Source organism: Arachis ipaensis, chromosome B4, assembly GCF_059453495.1.
Source record: "Arachis ipaensis isolate K30076 ecotype BB chromosome B4, ASM5945349v1, whole genome shotgun sequence".
In the NCBI taxonomy this organism is placed as follows: Eukaryota; Viridiplantae; Streptophyta; class Magnoliopsida; order Fabales; family Fabaceae; genus Arachis; species Arachis ipaensis.
The window spans coordinates 32523741-32533441 of record NC_142439.1 but is presented as its reverse complement, the minus strand read 5'-3'; positions in this window follow the sequence as shown (position 1 = coordinate 32533441).

Below are 9701 nucleotides of genomic sequence, written 5' to 3'. Positions count from 1 at the left end.
GAGATTGAATACGAGATTGAGAATGAGATTGAATACAAGACTGAGAATGAGATCGATGATGAGATTGATTATAATTATGAAATGATATTGAATATGATTCTGATTGAGATACACCTGCCTGGGTAGATGCAGTGGAATTGTCCACTTGCTCCAGGTATGATATGGGAAAGGAGAATTATGATAAATAAGTTTAATTATGGAGTTTTGAATGAATGTATTTCTGTGATACCTGGATAGTAGCAAGGGTCGTGGTTCGCCCGGCTTGCTCCGGGTCATTGTTTGAGAATTGGTAATAATGAAGAGTCATTATGAATGAATGTGTATTTGTGATACCTGGGTAGTAGCAAGGGTTGTGGTTCATTCCGCTTGCTCCAGGTTAATGTTTGAGATTTGATAACAATGATGATTGATTGAGAAGCTTTAACATGTGGCGAGTATGCCGGAGATGCATATATGATTAATGAATGAATGTGGTAAATGAATAATGATGGAAAATATTGAATGTGAGTATGCTTGTGTTTTCTCTCTGGTTGTAACGGTGACAGGGCACCGATACCCTTTAATGGTGATAGGGCACAGATACCCTCTAATGGTGACAGGGTACAGATACCCTCTAATGGTGACAGGACACAGATACCCTCTAATGGTGATAGGGCACAGATACCCTCTAATGGTGATAGGGCATGGATTCCCTCTAATGGTAATAAGGCGCAACAGAGAGACTGTGCCCGGGGTAGCTACCAGACACGTCGGGTTGGCTTGATAACCGACAGATGATATCATCAGCCATAGGATAGACATACATCATTTGCATATGTTTGAATTGTTTAGGTTTGCCTATTTGTTTTGGATTGCTATAACATATATACTATGTTACCTGATTATGTGCTACTTGTTCTACTTGTACCTTATTGTGTATTACTTGCCTGTATTGCTTGTGTTTGTACAACTGAGAGATCCCTCATTCTGGTAGTGGTGACGCTGAGGGTTGTACTTGATATTGATAATGAGATGCTTGCTGAAAATTGAGTTTATTGAATTGCTGAGTTATATGCTGAGAGACTGTGGTAATGGAAAGAGATATGTTGAATGGAGTGTTGGGTAAAAGTTTGAGAATGTATGTTGTAACTATACTCGGTTTCAGATTTGAATGGAGTAGGTTATTGGGTAGGAAGCCATTTTGATACGCTTGTGGTCCTTTTCAATTTTAAACTATTCATCGTACTATTTTGTAAACTAAAGGAGTTTCTTACGGCATTTCAAAGTAATACTTTCCATAAAGCATTTTTTAAAGGGTTATTTCAAGGACAAACTACTTTTAAAATGAAACTAAGTCTATTTGCAAGTATTTCTTTGCTTTGATGGTATTCCCGTCCCTACTGAGAACATGTGGTTTGTTCTCACCCCTATATCTTCCACCCTTTCAGTGACACAGGTTCGAAGACTCAGTTTGAAGCTGCGGGCGATTATTGACTTTACTTTTGAGTTAAGTTACTTTCATAGAGTTCCCTTGCTTGTTGCTTAAAGTTTTTATTTTATACAGAGGGATAGGTGTTGTATCTGAGCTTTGTTTTGAGTTACTTGTATAAGATTTATTATTAGTAAATATGTGATTATTATTACTTGGTGATGTGTGATATATGATTTTTAATGAGTTGAAAACATTTTCTAATTTTTTTGCTATTATTAAAGATTGAAACGCGATATCGAACTAAAGGCTCAATATTAAATAGTTAATAAGGAAAACAGGTTAGTAACGCCTTAATTTTGGTACGATCATGACGTATTGGAAGTTGGGTCGTTACACCAGCGACGCGCACGCGTCACCCACGCGCATGCGTGACCAAAGAATCGTCAAGCAACGCGCACGCGTGACATTGGTTACGAGACCTCATTAAAGTGAATACGCTGGGGGCGATTTTTGAGCTTTCTAGGTCCAAATCCAACTCATTTCTGAGGCTATTTCATGCAGAACTCAAGAGGGTTCAAGGGGGGATCAATTAGATTAGCTAGGATCATGCTTTAGGTAGTTTTCTAGAGAGAGAAGCTCTATTTTCTCTCTAGAATTAGGGTAGAATTAGGGTAATTTCTCTTAGATCTAGGTTTAATTTCTTATTTTCATCTTGTTTTCTTTACAATTTATTATTTCTACATCCTTGTTCTCTTAGTTTACCTTGTTAATTTATCTTTTGAGCTAATCTTTTATGTTGATGAACTCTTGTTGGATTTAGATTTTCATTTAATGCAATTTATGTTTTATGTTCCTTTATTATTTAATTGAGTTGTTATTATTGTTTTCTTGCAATTGGTAGTTGTAGATTTATTATTCTTACAATTTTACCATGCTTTCCTTTTATGCCTTCCAAGTACTTGACAAAATGCTTGGTTGGATGTTAGAGTAGCTTTTTTAGCATTCTTGGCTTGGAAAGAGAAATTAGGCAATCTTGAGTCATTGATACCTAATTTAGATTGGTGATCTAGAGTGATTAGTTAATATTGTTTCCATTGACGCTAATCTTTTGCTAATCTAATTAGTAAGTTAATTAGGACTTTTGGATTGAGATTAACTAGGCCTATTTGACGTTCTTCCTATGTTGAAGATGACATTGTACCTTCTTCCGATGTTGAAGATGACTAAATAGGACTAGCTCTTGTCAATTATTGTGATATGATTAATGACTAGAATTGAAAGCCTAGATTCTCAATACTTGCCATGAATGCCTCTTTTTATTATTTGTTTCTTTGCTTTACAATTCTTACCATTTATTTTCTTGTCCTATCATCAACCCACCCCTTGGATACCATAACCAATAGCACGCATACCTCACTGCAATTCCTTTGAGAAGACAACCCGGGACTAATACTCTCGGTTACTTTTATTGGGTTACACTTGTGACAAACAACAAGTTAAACTTTGATTGAGTGTTACTTGTTGGTTGGGAACTATACTGTCAATGGAATTATTTTGTGTGAAATTCCTAACCGACGATTTTGCTCTATCAAATCTTTGGCGTCATTACCGGGGAGTTACAACGTGTGCTTGTTATTGGTTATTGTTCATATGTGAATATTGTAGATAGCTTGATTTTGGTTTGTTTGCTAGTTTTTGTTAGTTGTAGCATCTTATTTTTCTTATTTCTTGTTAGTATTTGTTTTCATTCTTCTCTTCGTACTATGAATTCTTATCACTTTGGCTATGAGTTTGGTTCTAACTATGTTGTAGGAAATGGAAGCTACAATGAGGATATGCATCAAGGATGGGACAATCAAAGGTGGGAGGAGCCTCAAGCATTTGATCAATCTTCATGGCAACAACCCCCACCAATGTACTATGATCAAGAGCCATACCATGATGCATACCAATCTAATGTGTGTGGTGGACCTCCTTGTGCTTATCAACCACAACCACCATATGCTTATGAACCCCCTACTCAACATTGTTATCCACCATATTCACAAGCCTCATACAACCATTCTCAACCATTCTACTCAACATTGATGAATCCTTCCCCATTAGACTTGGAATCGATGTTAAGGTAGATTTCACTCAACCTCCTTTTTATGACTTGAGTGATGGGAAAGAGCTAGAGGATTTTGGTGAAGAAGCATGTGAACTTGAGGAAGCTTGGCAAGAGGTAGAGCTTGAAGAATCTTGTCAAGTGGTGGAAGCCCTTTAAAGAGGGTAGACGGGAGTAGAAATTGCCAAATCAAGACCGTTGGAAGCATCTCTCCCTAGGTCGCCATCATCTATTACATCATTCAAGTAGATAAATCTCTCATCTCTTAGCTTTTTCATTCTACTTGAATACGGTTTGCTAGAAACGGATAGTCAACTTAGGATGCTTTGTGGGTTAAAGAGTAGAAGAGAGATGAGTAGTAGTTGGCATCATAATTCTCGGTTCATTATGGTTGAAAACTCCAAGTTTGGGAGAAATGGTTAGTGTAGAACCAAGTTGCATGGATCTAGGAGGATGTTTGTATGTCTATATGAGAATTCTCTGTGCCTACCACCTGGATGGAATAATGATGATCAACTTGAAGACGGGTTTGAAAACAAAGTATGGGATCCTGAATTACAAAAAGAGGATCAATTTTGGGAGCTCATGGTTTGTGAAGAACTCCATCAAAGCTTGGAGCTATTAATTTTGAATGATGGAGCTTATTAGAGATTCAAGCATTGGTCAAAGTTCCAAGATGAATTCAAGCACAAGCCACCTTGATGAAATCTCCCCATAAGTCCAACTGAAGGACAATAAATAAAAGTGCTAGGTAGGAGACACCCCACCATGGTAAACTCTTTTCACTTTTCTCTTTTTTAAATATTGGTAAAATTAGTTTAGTTTGTTGAGTTTATTTGGGAGTCTAGTATGTTAAATAAGGTTTGATGGTGTTTTGGTAGCCGTTTGGGTGTTTGGAATGTTTGGTTTGGTGCAAGAAATTGCAAAATTTTGAAAACAGAGCACCCAGCCACGCGTACGTGTCACCCACGCATACGCGTAACACCAAGTTTTCCAGCCACCCACACGTACGTGTGACCCACGCGTACGCGTCACCTCCAAAGTGCTGCAACTTCAATACAAAAACCTGAGAGTTGGGCGTGTAGGGTGCGGGAATTGTGCGTCTAGCACAATTTCATTCCACGCGCATGCGTGACCCACGTGTACGCGTCGTACTCAATTTCTCCAAGTCCTGCGCGTGCCTGATTAACGCGCACACGTCACTTCTCTTTTTTTCTCCTCTCACACCTACGCGTAGGCGTCGCATTCCACTTCTGCCACTCACGCGTACGCGTGACATGACGCGTATGCGTGACCACCACCCCTGTTTCACCACCCTTCTTTTCTTCTCTTCTTTCAATTTCTTTTCTTCTCTTCTCTTCTTTTCTTTCCTTGTCTCACCCATCATCCGCCACCATTATTCACCATCAACTATTAGTTAGTTTAGTTAGTTAGCTATTTAGTTAGTTTCATTTTTGTTTAATTTTCTATTTTAAGTGATAAGTGTTGGATTGTTAATTTGTATTGCTGTTTCTTGATGATGAAATTGTTCATTGTTGGATTTCTTTATTGAGGTTATAATTTGTTGCTTGGTTTCGAGTTCTTCATGCTTAATATTTTTGAGTACCAAGTGTATGACATTGCCTTCAAGCGCTCTAAAACTTTTGAATTGCATGTTTTGGCCAGCATGTGATTTGATTTCATTATCCATTATTAGGCAATTGTACATAGTCAATGCATTTTTTGTTAGGTGATGCTTGTTTATGATTGATCTTTATTCATGTCACTATTTCATGCATTGAGATTGTGGAATTGTGAAATTAGATCGAAAGCTTACCCAGTGACGTATTTTTGAGCTTTTCAAGCTTTGTGGACCATGCTTGCTATGTGATGAATTTTGACTTCTATCTCTCTTTTCCTAAGTTACATAGCACCCATGTCTTTCACTTCTATGTCACTTAGGTATTGCAAACAAACTTCAAAGTGTTTCATTGATTGATGTGTAAGTTTCATATATCATTTGATCCATTAAGTTCTCTTGCACATCAACCAATGTCCATTCATTATCCAATTCACAATTGCTTGATTATTTGCTTGAGTGCTTTCATACTTCTTTATCACTTGTTTGTTTATCTTAACTTACAAGTTTTTATTTCAAGCATATTAGAATGAGTAAAATACATACCCCTTTTGTGTAGTTGTGACTCTTGTTTGTATCAATGTCACACGCTTATTACTTCACTTCATTCTATTGGTCATCACCTCATTCCAACAGTATATGCTTCCTTGCTTTTGCATTTACTTGTCTTCTTATCCTGTTTTCTATTTTCAGGGTGAGCCATCATAAGCAAGAATGGAAGTGGAAGAAAGAACATGCAGCAGCAAGTTGATCCACCAGCTGAAGGTGGCAATCCGGAGAGTCGCCGTACCCCCTTGCTCATCTTTGAATGCAACGAAGACGGTGCAAACTTTTAAGTGTGGGGAAGTCGTCCGACCGATTGTCCATTTTTGGGTGACAAATTTCTAATTCCAACACTTTCGCATTTCATTTTTAGGTCTTTTAGGATATTTAGATGCACTTTCTTATTTTGCATATATATATATATAAATAAACTTAGTCAAAATAATAAAAATTTTTCAAGAAATTTATCTATAGGGCACCCCAATTGATTTGAAAAAAAATATTTTTAGAACTTGCTTGAATTATATATTGTGGAACATGATTTTTAAGCTAAGAACACATAAGCATGTGAGTTTTGAGCCTAAATTGCGTGGTTACATCATATTAACCACTATTTCATTCTTTTGTGTATTATTCTCTTTCTATGATTGTAATCTTTGATTTACTTGATTCTATATGTCCATTATTTTGTGTATGAATGCATTTATATGATTAAGGCCTTCATTTCATTGAACTCACTTACCCAAATAGCCTTACCTTTTATCTACCATTGTTAGCCAATTTTGAACCTATGCTAAACCCATTTGTTCTTAATTTTAGCACATTACAAGTCTTAAAGCGAAAAATAATAAATGTCCCTTGTTTAGATCTGTGATTAGCTTAGGCTAGTGAGAGTGTTTATCATTCAAGTGTGAAAAAATTTGGGGACATTGGTTGAGATAAGAGTGTATTTTTATATTTTTGTTGAGATCTTGGGAATTGGGTAAATACTCATGCATTTAAATGTTTAAACTATATGCATTGATGTTCTTGTATATATTCTAGTTTGAAAAGAAAAAAAAATGATGAAAATGATAAAAAGAAAAAATAATAATATATAAAAAGAAAAAATGGAAAAGAAAAATAAAAAGAAGCAATAAAAAGGAGACAAAATGCCCCAAAATAGAGTAATAATAATCAATGCATATGGAATGTGAAGTGAAAAGAGAATGCATGAGTATGTAGAAAAGTGAAGGATGGGTAGTTAGGTTTGCTCTAAATAGTATAGATTGTCATAGGTTAGGTGGGAAGTTTAAGTTAATCAAAGATTCAAATTCTAGTCCACCTAACTAAATACAATCCTACCTTGACCCTAGCCCTATTACAACCTATGGATAAGTCCTCATGATATTTGAATGCATGCATTGAATAATTATTGATTGTTAGATGAAAAATAAATCTTAGAAAGGATGATTAGAGGAGAATTGAGTGAATCAACTCTATACACTTGAGTGACTAGAGCGGATACACATCCAGTGAGGGTTCGATTGCTCAATTACATGTTTTCACCTATGATCATCTCTTTTCTTGCAAGTTTGTAAAATCTTTTTAATAACTCAATTCAATTGTAGGTTTGACTTGGTTGTTAATACCTTTAGCCCTCATGTACATATATGCATTCTTGGAAATTGATTTATTTTGACCAAGTAGTTGCATTCATTTAGATAGATTGCATATAGGTAGATTACATTTAGATAGTCTTCATTGAATAAATGTTGATACCCTTTGTCTCTTTCTTGAGTTTAGCATGAGGACATGCTTAGTTTAAGTGTCGGGAGCTTTGATAAATCTCAATTTTGTGGTTTATCTTGTGTTTAATTTGGGAGATTTTATCAACTTATCCCACATTTATTCAATGAAATAGTATGGATTTGTAATTCTCCCTAAATTTGTGCTTAAGAGTAAAAACATGCTTTTTTAGGCCTTAAAATTTCTAGATTTAATTTACTTTAATTCCATTTGATGCCTTGATATGTTTGTTGAGTGATTTCAGGTTTATAGGACAAGGATTGGATGGAAGAAGTGAAGGAAAAAGCATGCAAAGTGGAGAATTCATGATGAAATGAGGATTTGCTGAACTCAAGGCCACGCGCACACGTCACCCACGCTTACGCGTGAGAAAGAAATTTGCGAGTGACGCGCACGCGTCATCCACGTGCACGCGTGACGTTGGTCACGTGACCTCATTAAAGTGAATACGCTGGGGCGATTTCTGAGCTTTCCAGGCCCAAATCCAACTCATTTCTGAGGTTATTTCATGTAGAACTCAAGAAGGGTCAAGGGGGAGCAATTGATTAGCTAGGATTATGCTTAAGGTAGTTTTCTAGAGAGAAAAACTCCATCTTCTCTCTAGAATTAGGGTAGAATTAGGGTAATTTCTCTTAGATCTAGGTTTAATTTCTTATTTTCATCTTGTTTTCTTTACAATTTCTTGTTTATACATCCTTGTTCTCTTAGTTTACCTTGTTAATTTATCTTTTGAGCTACTCTTTTATGTTGATAAACTCTTGTTGGATTTGGATTTTCTTTTAACGCAATTTATGTTTTATGTTCCTTTATTGTTTAATTGAGTTGTTATTATTATTTCCTTGCAATTAGTAGTTGTAGATTTGTTATTCTTGCAATTTTACCATGCTTTCCTTTTATTCCTCTCAAGTGTTTGACAAAATGCTTAGTTGGATGTTAGAGTAGCTTTTTGAGCATTCTTGGCTTGGAAAGAAAAATTAGGCAATCTTAAGTCATTGATACCCAATTTAGATTGGTGATCTAGAGTGATTAGTTAATATTGTTTCCATTGACGCTAATCTTTTTCTAACCCAATTAGTAAGTTGATTAGGACTTTTGGATTGAGATTAACTAGGCCTATTTGACATTCTTCCTATGTTGAAGATGACATTGTACCTTCTTCCGATATTGAAGATGACTAAATAGGACTAGCTCTTGTCAATTATTGTGATATAATTGATGACTAGGATAGAAAGTCTAGATTCTCAATCCTTGCCATGAATGCCTCTTCTTATTATTTGTTTCTTTGCTTTACAATTCTTACCATTTATTTTCTTGTCCTATCATCAACCTACCCCCTTCACTTCTTTCTCTATGTGATTCAAAGTTTTTCAGATATGTTTTTCTAGATTTGTGATAAGTGGATTTCTTATACGCTTTTTCATTGCATTTTCATATTGTTTTTAGTTAGATTTTATCAATTTTAGTAAGTTTTAGTATGTTTTAGTGCAAATTTAACTTTTTAGATGCTACTTTGAGTTTTTGTGTTTTTCCTATGATTTTAGGTGATTTTTGGGCAAAAATAGCATTCCAACAAGCATTTCTTGAGTTACAGAGGTCCAATTGACGCGTTCTTAATGGCATTGGAAAGCTAACTTCTAGAACTTTCCAACAATATATAATAGTTTATACTTCTCTTCCAGATCACTGCCCATAAATGTCATTGAATGTCCACATCTGGGGTTCAACGCCCCAGAGAGCAAGCCCAGCGTTGAACGCCCAAACCTGGCGTTCAATGCCACCAAGGGACCAAGGGAGCATGAGTTCACCCCCCCTAAGCGGCATTCAAAGTAGATTTTCGCACTCTTTAGCTTAGTTTAGTTTATCTTTGTACTTTTTAAATTTAAATTAACATCTTTTAGGGTTAGTATCTCCTATACATAGAGGAGATCACTTAGGTTTATGAAGGAACTTGTACCACACTTTACATCTAAGTTTTCTCTGTAAATTATGAGCAACTAAACCTCTTAGGTTAAGGTTAGGAGTTCTGCTGATTCCTATGGATTAATATGATTACTTCTCTATATATAGTTTGTTCAAGATTGACAAACTATCGGTTGTCTTGCTCCTTAAATCAGGTACTCTTCACTAGTTTTTCTTTTAATTTCTTTTCTTGTTAATTTTCGAAAACTCTTTAAAAAAAATTTTCAAAAATTTTTTCGTTTTTAGTCATCTTTTTCTTTTGTTTGATTTTTCTG